Source organism: Ursus americanus, chromosome 13, assembly GCF_024610735.1.
Source record: "Ursus americanus isolate L20-20 chromosome 13, mUrsAme1.1.p, whole genome shotgun sequence".
In the NCBI taxonomy this organism is placed as follows: domain Eukaryota; kingdom Metazoa; phylum Chordata; class Mammalia; order Carnivora; family Ursidae; genus Ursus; species Ursus americanus.
The window spans coordinates 46052247-46066588 of NC_142139.1; the positions used below are offsets into that span (position 1 = coordinate 46052247).

The window sequence follows — 14342 nt, forward strand, 5'->3', positions numbered from 1 at the left end:
CTGGCTCTCTCTCTCTCTGTTAAATAAATAATTAAAATCTTCAAAAAAAAAAAAGATTCGTGCTCTAATTGATGAAAGCCATAGTGGCCAATACTGTAGTCACTTCTTATATGTAGCTATAAAAATAATTTAATTTAATTTAAAAATTAATTCTTTACTCACACCAGCCACATTTCAAGTGTTCATGAGCCAGTTGTAGCCAGTAACTTCCGCACCGGGTGGTGCATATATAGTAAGTTTCCATCAACACAGAAAGCTCTGTTGAAGAGCACTGGACCCGTGTTACGCCACCTGCACACACAGACACAGAGAGACACATTCCTTTTGGAGGAACCTCACTAAATCTCAGGAGCCTGCAGAATCTCATGAGGAAATCCACACTTTGTAGCATCCATACCTCTAATCGACCTGTTAAGTGAGTGCTAGCACCAAGCATGCAGGTAAGAGAAAACACCTGCCATCAAAGTTTCCAGGCATTCTTGCCTCTCAATTATAAACCACAAAGATTCACATGTGCACATTTGCGCGTGTGCATGTGCGTGCACAGGCACACCCTATCCTTTTCTCCAAATAGAAGATAACAGACTGATTTACCAAAGGAATCATGTTAACTAGAAGTATACAGTGTCCTGTGTCTTCATTGTTCCAATCATTTTTGACTCTCCAAAAACTACTTTAGTTTCCTTTGGTTCCCAACTATTTGATATACTTTAAGAAGTGAGATCAGCCTTTGGAAAACTGACCCACAGTAATTCAACCCTGAGATAATAGGGATCAGCTGGACAGTCTCCAAGCCACCAAAACTCATTCCTTCATGATTTATTTCTTTGTTGATGAACTACATATTATTTGCCAATTAAGCTCATTTTAAAGGTTCAAGGTTACATGCTTCATGTTGTTTCCAGGTCTTTTTAGAATCCGCCTGCCTAACATGGTTTATAGTTGCTTAACATTCCCTAGGGGGGGTCAGGGTCAACGGGGGTCAGGGTCAACAACAAGTCAAGGATCAGAGAGATTCCAGGGAATCTGGTCAAGAACAAGCCAGAATCAGAAATCAGAGGATTAGCCAAGGTTTCAAACCAATAATTCCCAAACCTGGCTGCGTACCAGAAATAACTTGGAGCTTTAAAAACGCTAATGCCTGGACCCTATCTTCAGAGATACTGATTATGGTCTGGAGAATTGAGAATATTTAAAATCTTATCCAGTGATTTTAATACAGTACATACAAGGTTCAGAACCACCATCTGAGAAAATACCTGGGTCCCAGCCTCTAGAATTCACTATAGTCCATTAGGCCAAAGAGCTGGCACACAATAGCCCATTGGGCCAAACCCAGCCCAGTGCCGGAGAACTCATTTGTTTATATGCTGTCCATGGCTGCTTTCCCCACTACAATGGCAGAGTTGAGGAGTTGTCATGAAACCATGTGACACACAAAGCCTAAAATATTTGCCATCTTGTCATGACAGAAAATGTTTGTTGACCCCAGCCCTAGAGCAGTGGTTCTCAAAATTTGACCAGTAGCATGAGCATTATGTGGGCACTTGTTTGGTATATAAATTTGTAGGCCCACCCCAGACCTACTGACTCAGAAGCTCTGGAGGCAGGGCCCAGCAACCTGTATTTTAATTCACTCTCTAGTTGACTCTAATGTTTGCTAAAACAGTGGTTTGGTTCTCAAACTTGAACATGTACCAGAATCAGTTGGCGTGCTTGTTCAACAGCTTGCTGGTCTCTACCCACACCTTCTGATTCAGTAGGTGCAGGGAGGGGACAAGATTTTGCATTTCTAGCAAGTTCCCAGGTGGGAGATGCTGATGTGCTGGTCAACAGCATCACACACTTCGAGAATCACTGCCCCAGAGATTCTGATTTGATTGATCTGAGGTGAGACCCATTTATAAAACCCACTTGGATGATTCTAATGAGCTGCCAGGATTGAAACTGACCCTTTTCAGTTTGAGGATGCATCTCTGAGTTTAAAGCAGCAAGAGGTACAGAATCAAGACAACAAGGTAAGTGAAACCAAAGATATCACAACATAGACATGTCCCAGGCACGATATTAAGTGCTGAGAACATAAAGGTCCGTGCCTTCATGGACCGTACAATTTAAAAGAGGAGGCAGAAAAACAAAACATCATAAAATACGTAACTAAAAACTGTGACAAGTGTTTTGAAAAAACAATAGAAATTTTGAGAACACATAACGAGGAGTTCTGATTTAGTCTAAAGGGGCAAAGAATACTCTTCTGAGCAAGTTGACGATTGAGCAGGGCCCCAAAGAGTGGTAAATAGGAGTTAGCTAGGGGAGGTGGGGAGTGCTCCAGGCAGAGCGAACATCCAAAGGCTTACTGGCAGAAGGGATTTTGATGTACTTGAAGAGTTGAAAGGCAATGAGGCTCAAGAGATAGGTTAGGGGCAGGGAATGAAGCATCTTGATGACCAGGAATTTAGATACAGATTTTCTCTTACGTGATTCCACTAAACACAATGAATCAGTGCACTTGATTTCACTGGCATATTGTGGAAGAAAAGCCCATATAGCTATTTGAATGAAGGAAGAAGGTTCAATTGCAGGGAATTCTGATAAGCAGACTGGAAGCAAGGTAACTATAGAATTCTATTCGATACTGATTTTATGTTGAATTACTTGAATTACTTGTAAGAGGAAAAGCATATGACTTTTCCTTATTTGTTTTCAGGGTCCTCTTCTCTTGATTTCATATGTCGAAATATAATGGGGCTCTGATATTTGACTATCTAAAGGTTTGTATCTTTCCTTCCAAATTTCAAATCGAGATAATTAAAATGGTCCACCAGCATAAATTTAATCTCCAAGGATTCAATAGGAGCAAGTACTCTCAGACAGTGGTCAGCAAGTACTCTGGTAAATTTAGGTGCAAACACTACCAGATTATTACCATCTGGGGAACATTTAAAGAGCTCCTATGAAAATTAATTCAATAAGATGCATCTTAGATGTAGGAATTTTGGACACTTGTCACTAAAGTAAGTATTTAAGTACTTTTTAAGGAATATGGTATTTCTTACCTTCCATCATATCATTTAATGTAGGTGCTCTTAAGAATGTCTATCTCTGTCTCACATGCTAGATCTCTGACTTTGTATACATCTATCTGCTTTGTATTTGTAGCCTGTCGTTCCAAAAATTCACAACAGTCCTTTCTTCTTATCACTATTGTAGTTCTCAATTTGTTTATTTTCTGTTCACCTATTATGTGCAACCTATTATGTTCAATCTAGACACAAGTCTTTAAATGTACACATACTGTATAATTCCAACTATATGACATTCTGGAAAAGACAAAACTATGAAGACAGTAAAAAGATTGTTAGTTGTCGGGGGTTAATAGGTGGAGCACAGAGGATTATCAAAGCAATGAAACTATTCTGTATAATATCCTTTATGATAATATATAATATGTTATAATATAGTATATAATAGTATATAATATATATATAAAATAAATGAGATGTACCATACCATGTGATTGTATTTTGTTTTTTCTTTACTATTATTACATACACATGTAATTGCATTTACGCATATTTACATATATGTTTAATTTTACATGTGTATGTAAATCTTTGCTATATTATACATAGATAACACCTATTATTATATACACAAATAACACAATGAATAATTTTTTGCTGATGTCATTTCCATTTTTACTAGTGTGTTCTTGGATTATATTCCTAGAAGTTAAAATGTTGGGCCAAAGAGTAAATGAACATGTACTTTGGAAAAATATTGCCAAATTTCTTTTCATAGGGACATAAAAATTTTGCATTCCAACTAGTACCATACGAAAGTGCCTGTTTCATAACAACCTTGCCAACAGAATATGTTGCCAAACGTGGATTGTTGCCAATCTGATAGGTCAGAAATAGTATCTCAATATAGTTTTAACTTGCATTTCTTCTATTATAAGTGAGCTTGAATATCTTTAAGTATCCTTATAGATCAGAAACTCAGTTTTCACTTCTTGCGAACTGCATGCCATGTCTTTTACCCATTTTTCTAGCACTATCAGCTTTTCCCTTTCCTATATTTAGTACCTTCTTTATTTCTTAGATATTTAAGATACAAATATTTTCTTCATAATGTGCGATTTTTCTTCTGCTTTGTTTATGGTGATTTGCCATGCAATTGTTTCTAAATAGTCAAATCTATCAATCCTCCCTTAAATGAAAGAGCCGTGAAGTTTTAGCTGTTTTCCTAACAATGGTGAGAAATTTTGGATAATTCCTCATCTCTTACCCAGGCACTACTACAAATAATGAATAATATCTCCGAAAAGCTGAATGTCATGTAAAAACTGCATGCGATCATAGTGATGTCACTATTCTACCCAAAGGTTAAATCAAGTGTGCAGCTTTGACTTAGTGCTTTTCATTCAACCACACATTATGATATTCTTATCTGCACCAAGCCCCTCATTTTACTGAGGAAGTAATTGGAGCTCAGAAAAGTGTGCTGGTTTACCAACCACCACCCATTTAATTAGGTGAAGTGATTCTTGCCCTGGAGCCCAACCTCCTAATTCTTTCCACTTTCTCACACTGGTTTAACTTAGGACCCATTGGTTTCTATATTCATAAATCACCATGCTAAAGGATTATGTTCTCTTTATTCTACTTCTTAACAAACGTTTCTTTTTATAGCTCACCTCTTCTTTGGAAATCTAACCAGGAGTTATTTGGATTTTTTCTTGCATAATGGAGAAAAAGCCCAGGTGAGAACACAAAGATGTCATGTGTGTTCCCTTCGTTACACATCCCTTTCCCGCATGCAGTGAAGAACTGCTGGGCAGATATCATTTTCCACGTTCCTTACTCCAGCCTTGCCTGATAGGGTAGACGGTGTCTTCCCGCAGTGTCTCCCTCTCCAAGCAAGCTAGATATTTAAAAGTAATGAGAGTGGTTTCTTTCCTTCTACTAAAGTGGAAACATACTATACTCTTTGACCATATTACTATAACTTTTAATTCAGTCCAATCACATTCATATTGCTTTCAGTAATTAATATGAACACTTTTTAGAATGTGTTAAAAGCTGGAGAGGAGAAAAATGAAGCAGTAAGAAGGCAGGATATTTATCCTTTTCTCTCTAGCCCATAATCAATTCAACGATCCATTTCCTAAACACACGTACATCTTTCTGAAGACTGTTTACGCTCACCCTAATGATTCTATTTTCTTTTCCTACCACATTTGTTTCAACTGCGCTTTCTCTGATTTTACTCTTTGCATTTTTTTATGATTCAAAATTAAACAGATAGGTTAAGAAACCCACAATATCAAATGCGCCAAGGACGTCTTTACAATGCAGTAAATATTCCGTATGTTTTGGTTAATGAAAAGGGCCAAAACTGGTTAACATGGTCTTTTTTATTGCCTTGATATTTTAAAGGGTTTCTTATTCACCAGTTTCGTAAAAACAAGTTATTCAAACAATGACTCATTGTTGTACAATTTTCTTAACTAACAATTATAATTTTTTCCTTTTTTAATCATAAGAACTCAACCATGTATTTTGTTAAACATGTCTTATTTATTCCATAACCAAGCAAAGCATGTTTAGAGGAATACATCAAATCATTTACTGTATAGAAGAAGTTTTATAAATTAGAGTGATGTGTTTAAGAAAATGTAAATACAATTCTCCACTGTTGTTGAAATTCGCTACACTGATCCACTGATCCTTCACAGGCCAAATAAATTGTTAAAAGGAATTGAGATTAAAGCACTCAAAACCTTATTCAATCATGTAAACATCACTGACCAATGGAAGCTAGTAAAGAATAGCTAAATGTATCTATTGATTCTCTCAAAATTGAACATCTAGAGTTCAATGAACATTAACCAACTGACTCCAATTAATTTCCTAAATTGCAGAATTACAGATCAAAGCACAAATTCTAGACACCCATGGTCAAGTAATTTTGCCAAGTTGCAAGTCATTTTCACAAGCCACCAGACTTCCCGAATGTTTTCTAGCCTGAAAAGCCTTGCCTTTCTGTTCTCTACTGACGCCTCCCCCCTCTAGATATTGCCTTATCTTTTTCTCAACTCCATATCTCTTAAGGCTAAGAGAATCTGCCCAGAGCATCATACAAATTTTCGAAGTACACTCAGCCTAAAATAGTCAGCCACATTGATCAAAATTGACAAGTTTCCTGGAATTTTCCAGACAACTGCCTCAACTTCTCACTGTACTTTGCTTCTGTCATCATATCCTTAACATACACAAAATCGCACACATGTTTTTTACATAGTGCAGAAATTTTTAAAAGCCATAGGTGGTGTAGTGGGTTGAGTGTTATCCCCCCAGAAGATATGTCCAGATCCTAACCCTGGTATCCATGAATGTCACCTTATTTGACAATACAGTCTGCAGATTTAATGACATTAAGGATTTTGAGATGAGATCATCCTGGATTTGGAGTGGGCCCTAAATTCAATGACTGGATTCCTTATATGAAAAAAGAGATTTGAGACACTGACACATGGGGAAGGTGATGTGAGGATGGACCAGAAATGGCTGTGATGAAGTCTGCACACCGAGAGAGCAAGTGTTGCCAGCAGCCCCCAGAAACTGAGAGAGAGGCAGAGAACGGATTCTACTTCAGAGACTCCAGAAGAAAGCAGTCCTGCCAATACCTTAATTTTGGAGTTCTGACCCCCAGAACTATGAGAAAATAAATTTTTGTTGTTTTAAGCCACCAGATTTGGGGTAATTTGTTAGAGCATTCCTAGGAAACTAAGTCAAATAGTTAAACAATAAGATAAATATTGGTTGCAAAGAATCTGAAAACTAATAATTCACATGCACAGTGTATATAAGGTACCCTTATTTTCTAGTTTCTACCTGAGTTTTACTTACATGAATTTGTACTTTCATCGGGCACCTGGGTGGCTCAGTCGGTTGAGCATCTGACTCTTGATTTCCGGTCAGGTCATGATTTCGGGGTCCTGAGATGGAGCCCTGCATCTGGCTCGGGCTGAGCACTCAGCAAGATTTTCTCTCCTTCTCCCTCTGCTTCTCCCCCCTGCTCGTGCTCTATCTCTCTCTCTAAATAAATAAATAAATCATTTTTTAAAAAGTTTTAAAAAGTACTTTCTATAGTTTTCAGCTTTCAAGCTGAATGGCATGATCCTCTAAATTTTAGAGGCTCTTTGGAAAATATCCTCTTATCTTCTTCTTATAACATGCTTTATCTAGACTCTTCCCTTTTGCTCTGTCTCTGGGAAGAAAAAAAAATTCACTCAGTTAATTGCCAAGGGCAAATTTGGAAAAGATACTTCCCACAGATCTCTGATCAATGTCATTGGCAATGCAAAGAAAAGGATGTTTCTTAGGTCACCCAGTGGGGAAGAGGGGCAGATACCTAGACAATTATTCTGTCTTCTCAGTCTCTGAAGTGCAGAAGAAAGACTTCGGGCCCTTGGAAGAACAATAACCCTCAAAAATACACCTGAACAGTTTTGGTTGAGTTCTCTGATAGTCCGTGGTTCCTTTTGGTCACAGGTGGTTACTCTCTGCTGAAGTAAAATAGAGGCATATATTCCTGTGAAGAAGCAGCATAAATCATAGGCTATTCCCGATGCCTCCATCTTAGAATTCTTTCATTAATTTGTTCAATAAACACTTATTTAGCCTCTGTTTTGATTCAGTCACTGAGTTAGGTACAGTGAACACTAAACCATGTAAGAAATAGAGGATAAAGGAATTGGAGAAGAAGGAAGTGAATTACGGCGTGGAATTAAAAAGAGCTGTTGCAGAGATATGGACAAGATGTTATGAAAACAAAAGGAAGGTAGTAATTAAGCCTGCCTGGAAGGACTTAGAAAGACACCACCATACCAGACCTCCAGGAGGTCTCCACTGAGGAGCCTGTTGCCATAAGAAAGATGAAGGCAGAGGGGAAATAAGGACAAAGGCCAGGGGGTGTGAGATTAGCCAGGATTCTCACACACCTTGTAAAAGAGGAGGTGTGTGTTCTCTGGCTTAAAAGGGAGAATTAGCCTCATTCAAATTAATTCCAACTCACATACTTGTCATGGTGAAGATTGAGTAAGCTATTTAAATTTGAATTGGTAATACCAAGGGGAAGTAAAACCAGCCAGAAAGAGCCATGTCAGAGAAGCCACGGGTCTTCCCCCTGGTCTAGGTGGCTGCCCTATAGAGTCCCTGAGTGCTGTTGGCTAGATCCCTAAGGAAAGTCAGGGGTCACATACCCAGAAAATGACACATAGTTTTATATTATTGAAGAAGAAAATGTTCTGGAAGAGAAGAGGAGGCAGCTCTAGTCCAAGCAGAGAAAAAAATCAAGCTCATCACTAAAGAGAGAGAGATTCTAAATTAAAACAGTCATATTTCTTTTTTAAAAAACATATTTATTTATTTGAGAGAGAGACACGGAGAGAGAGAGCATGGGGGGGGAGGGGCCGAGGGAGAGAGAGAAGCAGACTCCACGCTGAGTGCAAAGCCCCTCTGGGGGGACTTGTTCTTATGACCCTGAGATCATGACCTGAGCTGAAATCAAGAGTAGGAGGCTTAACTGACTGAGCCACCCAGGTGCCCCCAAAGCATTCACATTTCTTCATGCTAAACACCCTGAAACTTTTCTTGTTTGATCACCACCATTAACTATATTCAGCTCTGCACTTCCACATACCTGTGTCCAGAGTGTATAGAGGCATTTCTATAAAGCAGTGAAACTAGTTTTTAGACAACCCTGTCTGAACCTGCACCTGTAATGAAGGATTCACTTGTAATAACGACCCAAGAAAATAATTCACCATTGTGGCGAGATTCCCTGCTACAAATGGAATTTGGGGTTCTATTTTTGTCTTTATCTCTTCTCAGGCTATAAATGTGTCGGATATTCTCCTGGGAATCACTGGAGGTGGTCCCAACCAAAAGGGGAGTGGGCAACTTGGAATAATTGGAGACTGATGCCAAGAACAATAAGTCACTTTTGAGACATAGAAGGTAACCCCCTTCAGAATACGGGGTGTACCCAAAAATTGGATATTTTAAGGAAATGTTTGATAGTTCCATTGTACAGTAAAAGGGGGTTTATTCAAACTTTTTAAAAAGTGTTTATAAGAAAAAGCTGCCTGTTCCTAATGATCCCTGTGGGTGTGAGAAAGGGGTTTGTTGCTGAATTCTTGAGAGGCAGATACTTAAATCAACTCTGACCAATGCCCAGTGCATCCGGGATGCTGAGAAGGCAGTAAAGAGCTGAGTTCCTGGAAATGGAACCAAATATGTGATAAAAGCACACCAGGAAGGGAAGGGAAAGTGCACTCACCAGGCTGACTCTTCATCTACCAAAACAGGAAGCTAAAGAGAAGATCTAACGTTGATCAGCAAAAATAACAGTAGGAACATGTCCTTGAGAAATATGAAAATAAACACCAGAAGAAACAGCTGGAAGAGTTAACAATGATTGCCTTGGGAGACCAGGACTGAGGACAAAGAGTGTTAGGCCAAGGGCCATCCATTTTTTTTTTCAATATAAGCCTTTATTATAAATAATGAACATGTGATCCTTTTTTAAAAATGTTTAAATTTAAGGAAGCCAAAGGAAAAATATACTGTATTATTTTTTAAAAATCCCAAACTGAAGTTTCATTTAACTAGTGATAATGAGGTACATTTTAAGTAAATCAAAGTGCTTTCATTCCTTTAAAAAAAAATCAAGAAAAAAATCTTGTATAGCTCCTCCCTAAGTAGCAAGAAATCCACGGACCTTCATGACTCAGATGCATAATCAAGTGCAGGAGGCTAGCTGCTCGGGGGCACTAGTCAGGGTTGATGAAGTATCTGCCTCTGAGGACAGCAGCCTGGTTTTCAATCCGTGTTTTCTCCTGCCTGTGTCTGGTATGCAGCTATCATTCCTGGCTTGGATTCCATCTCATTATCTCCATAGCTATAGACCAATGGGCCTCTGACATGAGTGAACATTAGATCTCATAGAGGGCATTATTCAAATGTTGATACCCGGACCCCAACCCAGATAAGTTATATTCAAATAACTAGGTGCAGTGCCCAGAGATTGGTATCTTTTAAAGCTTCCCAGATGATTCCAGTGGGCCACTGCTTTAGGCATTTGTTTCTGCTATGGCTCTGTTGTCTGGAATGCAGTTCGGTGATTATACCATGATACAAAGAAAAAGAGCCCAGAAGAATATTTCACTTCTGCCTGGTCCTTCCCTGATTTGTGGTGAAATACACCTCTATGGACTGAATGTTTGTGTCCCTTCAAATTTCATATGTTGAAACTCAATCGATGGTATTTGGAGGTGGGGCTTTTGGGAAGTGATTAGGTCATGAGGGTGGAGCCCTCATGGATGCGATTAGTCCCTTATAAAAAGAGAGCCAAAACAACTCCGTTGGCTCTTCTATCATGTGAGGACACAGTGAGAAGATGGTCATCTAAGAACCAGGAAGTGAGCTCTCCCCAGACATCAAGTCTGGACGTGACCTTGGACTTCCCAGTCTCCAGAACTGTGAGAAATAAGTGTTAGTTGTTTAAGTCACCCAGTCTATGGTATTTTATTATAACAGTTCAAACAGACTAAGACAATGCCTACTCCAATAATGGAATCTATATACCTTTTTCGTTACGAGGGCTTCTGTCGATACTTCTTCACTTGTGTTTTCAGTATATCCCATATGTTTGGCCGACCCCAATAAAACAGAATGGAGAGAAACACCTGGCTTACTGAGGATGATAAAACTGTTCACCGGATATACACAGATAATAGGAAAAGAAGTCTCCCTCACTGAAACTGGTAGAAAGTGTCTCAGTTCTTTAATTTATTTTGGTCACAAAGGAGATGACCTGACTTTACCCATAAGATATGGCTTTGTTTTAACTAGTGGCCAGGAAGCTATGTGAATAGATTTTTTTTAAAGAAGATCCTCTGATCTTGTCTTCTTAGAAACAGGAACCCATGTGTTAAAGATAAAATGACTTCTAGATTATTCAGGAAATACTCCTCTTAAGGTGAAATTTTGTTGTAGTTTAAGAAAAAGCATAATACGTTATTCTTGGTTTTCTGAAAACCAAGTTGTGTGTGTGTGTGTGTGTGTGTGTGTGTGTGTGTGTGTGTAAACTATATCATGTCCCTACCTGGTGTTTATTAAGAACAATATAAAAAGAAACTCTCTTTTCCAATAAGCATTTGACTATTTTTACAAAGATAAAAACTAAGGTAGATGGTTACATTTTGCCTTTCTTATGAAAGTTTTCTTCAAATAATTTTAGTGAATGTAACCATAAATGTACAGCTGTATAATTATAGTAGTTTAATATCCAATTTTGAAAACTCATATTTAGTGCAATGAAAAAAATAAGATCTAAAGTAAGACTCATTTCATTTTTCACAAATTATTTATCTCATCTCAGAAAAAAAATTATAATTTAGCAGCGCTACAAGAAAGAGCCAAAATAGATTCATTTTCATCAACCCATTATCTTTGCCGACTTTGTGATGTAGGTTATAATAAAGGGTAAAATGAACTGAAGAATACTGATGCAAGAAAAAGCAAAAAGACAAAAGCAATTGACATTCTCTGTTCCGTTTTGTCTTGTCGGTGAGTTTCTAGTTCATGTAATATAAAAAAAATGCACATCAATACATGAAAGACTAAAGTTATGATGACCATAACAATTAAGAACATTCTTCTTTGCAATTGGTACTTCTGGGAGTGAGATACATTCATTATCTATACTCAAACTTAGCTGTGGTCTGTTTATTCCAAACAAGGTGACAAAATTAAAGACTTTACCTGGAGGTATGGTGTGTCTGTCACCTTTCAAAATTTCAAAGTAGATATCAATAATCTTTGTGTATAAATCATAATGCTTAAAGAATATGCCACTGAATACCATTGATATATTTCTAAGATTAATTTAGTCTCTAGAAGAAAAAAATCAATTGGAAATGAGCCTAATTACACTAGCAATATTAAACATCAGTAACTGAAGAAAATACTGCTTTTTGTTAATATTGGGGTTTTTTTCCCTATTTTCTAAGACCCAGTCAGCTTTCCATTCTTACCTAAAAGTACAAGTTCTTTTCAAGAACACAGGCTCATCAGGGTTATTTGGGTCACAATAATTTATCGTAACAACAGGATACATCACCCTAAAATATTATTCACAAAAGTGACTGAATTTGATACTTCTTAAAAAAAAATATCAAGTCATTTCTATGATAAATCTGTTGTCCTGGTTTACAAGAGGAAAAAAAAGTTTCCTGTGAAGATTTTATGTACTATGCCGGGATTCTTAGAAATCCCAGTTCTCTTCTTTCTAATCATTCTAGGTTTTAGAATCTGTCACATGGGAAACAAAAGCTGCCCATCTAAAATCTGACACATTCAAGTCCCACATCCCCTGAGAGTTCCATTAGTAATTTCACCAGCAATTACTTTCTGGGTTTGTTGGAAAATGAGATGGGATAGCAGGGCTATGATGCCAGAAGCATCTAACCTTTACAAAGCCATCATCAAGTTGAAGTTGACAGTCCAACTGAAGCAGCAATCTGAAAGATATTCAGAGAGAGAGAGAGAAACTAGAGGAAGTCATGGGACAGAAGCCAGAGTTGTCAAAAGAGAGAAAGTAGATTCAGAATGGAGAGCAAGAGAGAATCTAGAGCAGAGTTTTGTAACCTATTGACAGTTGGGGCCAGGTAATTCTTTGCTGGTGTGCTGGGGAGGGGGGTCTGTCTTGCATGCTATAGAATGTTTAGCAGCATCTTTGGCCTCTACCCACTACATGCTAATAAGCCTCCCACCTCCAGTGTGACAATCAAAAATATCTTCAAACATTGCCAAACATCCCTTGGGAGACAAAAGAGCTTCTGTGAGAACCATGGGTCTAGATGGATTCTCTGAGGCTCTGGATCATAGCTGCATGAATTCAGTATAGAAATCTGCAAGTTTTCTTGGACTGGGGCAGAGAAAATAATGGTATTATTATTCAAACTATCTCCTCTGTGTCCAGTAGCTCTAAATTTCTGTGCCATTCATTTTGAACTTTAACTTTCAGGGTTTAATACCAAATAAATAATGTCTCTGTGCTTTAGTTCATAAAGAAAATGGGCATGACAATAGCACCTGCCTCATAGAGTTGTTAGAAGGATCAAATAAGATAATGCACTTAAAAGCTTCTAACAGTGCCTGGCACATAATAATTTCAAATACATGTTAGCTATAATTATTAACATTATTGTTATTATCAAACTCTTCCCTCAGGAACCAGGGCCTCTGTGGAAGCTTCAGGTAATTAGGCAGAGGCTACTATGGATTGCAGAAACTTGAGAGTATTTATTGACTTCATAGCATGTGACGGTAAGCAATAAGGATGTCTCAAGTTCAAGATATGTGCATAAGACTTTCCTGAGGTTTGCACAGGTAAGATGACTGTTCTCATGATGAGATCTTTCACTATCCTTTCCAAGTTCATTTCTCCCTTATTTCATTATGTGACAATCCATATTTGTAGTGGATTGTGAGAGACGAGGGAAGAAATCCTACCAGTATAACCAGTAGCCCCAATGTAAGTGTTTTTACCTGGGGAGAAGTTATGGGAGGGAAGAGTAAAGGCTCAGTCTTATCTTCTTTATGGTTTTGTCTTTCGATTCTGTTATATTTATCTTCAACTTGCTACATTGTACATTCATTCACTTAATTCAATAAATATATGTTGAAAATCTGGGATATGCCAGGCATGGTTTTAGGTATCAGGATACAGCAAGAGTAAAATTTCCTCAAGAAGCTGACATCACTTGTGCGTGGAGAGGTTTCGGGGTCAGGTGATTGGAAGTTCCAGATGGGCTCAGACCTTCACTGCAACCCTCAGGCCTTCTGAGTCCCAGAAATGTTTGGGTACTTGATAAGTATAGGATTCTTTCTTGGAGAGAACATATTTATGATAATGTTAATGAAAATGAAAAACTTAGACAATAGATCTTGCCTTGATTTAGTATACTAACCATGGGGAAACTGGCCACGAAAAGTAGAAAAAATCTTAATTGTATAGATTTATATGGTTCCCTAAAACTCCCTGCCCCCCACCAATAGAAGGGAGAATTCTCTGCTACCAAGGACGTTTAGATAAACTTCAGTGAAATGACTCTTCGGGAACTGAGGCATCAGCTGCCTCCGTTTATTTGATAAAATAGCCGTATATTTTGATGAAGGTAACAACCAGCCTCCAGTTTATTACCCCTGTAAGACTGTGGTAAATGCTGCTTCAGAAGTATCACATTTTCTGCTATTACACTGTGACTT

General features: G+C 38.0%; 1 pseudogene; it reads left to right on the forward strand.

Annotated features, from left to right (window-relative positions):
* Window positions 1-434: 434 nt before the first annotated feature.
* LOC123793042 (2-iminobutanoate/2-iminopropanoate deaminase-like) overlaps window positions 435-14342 on the forward strand; it is a 34035-nt pseudogene continuing 20127 nt past the window's right edge.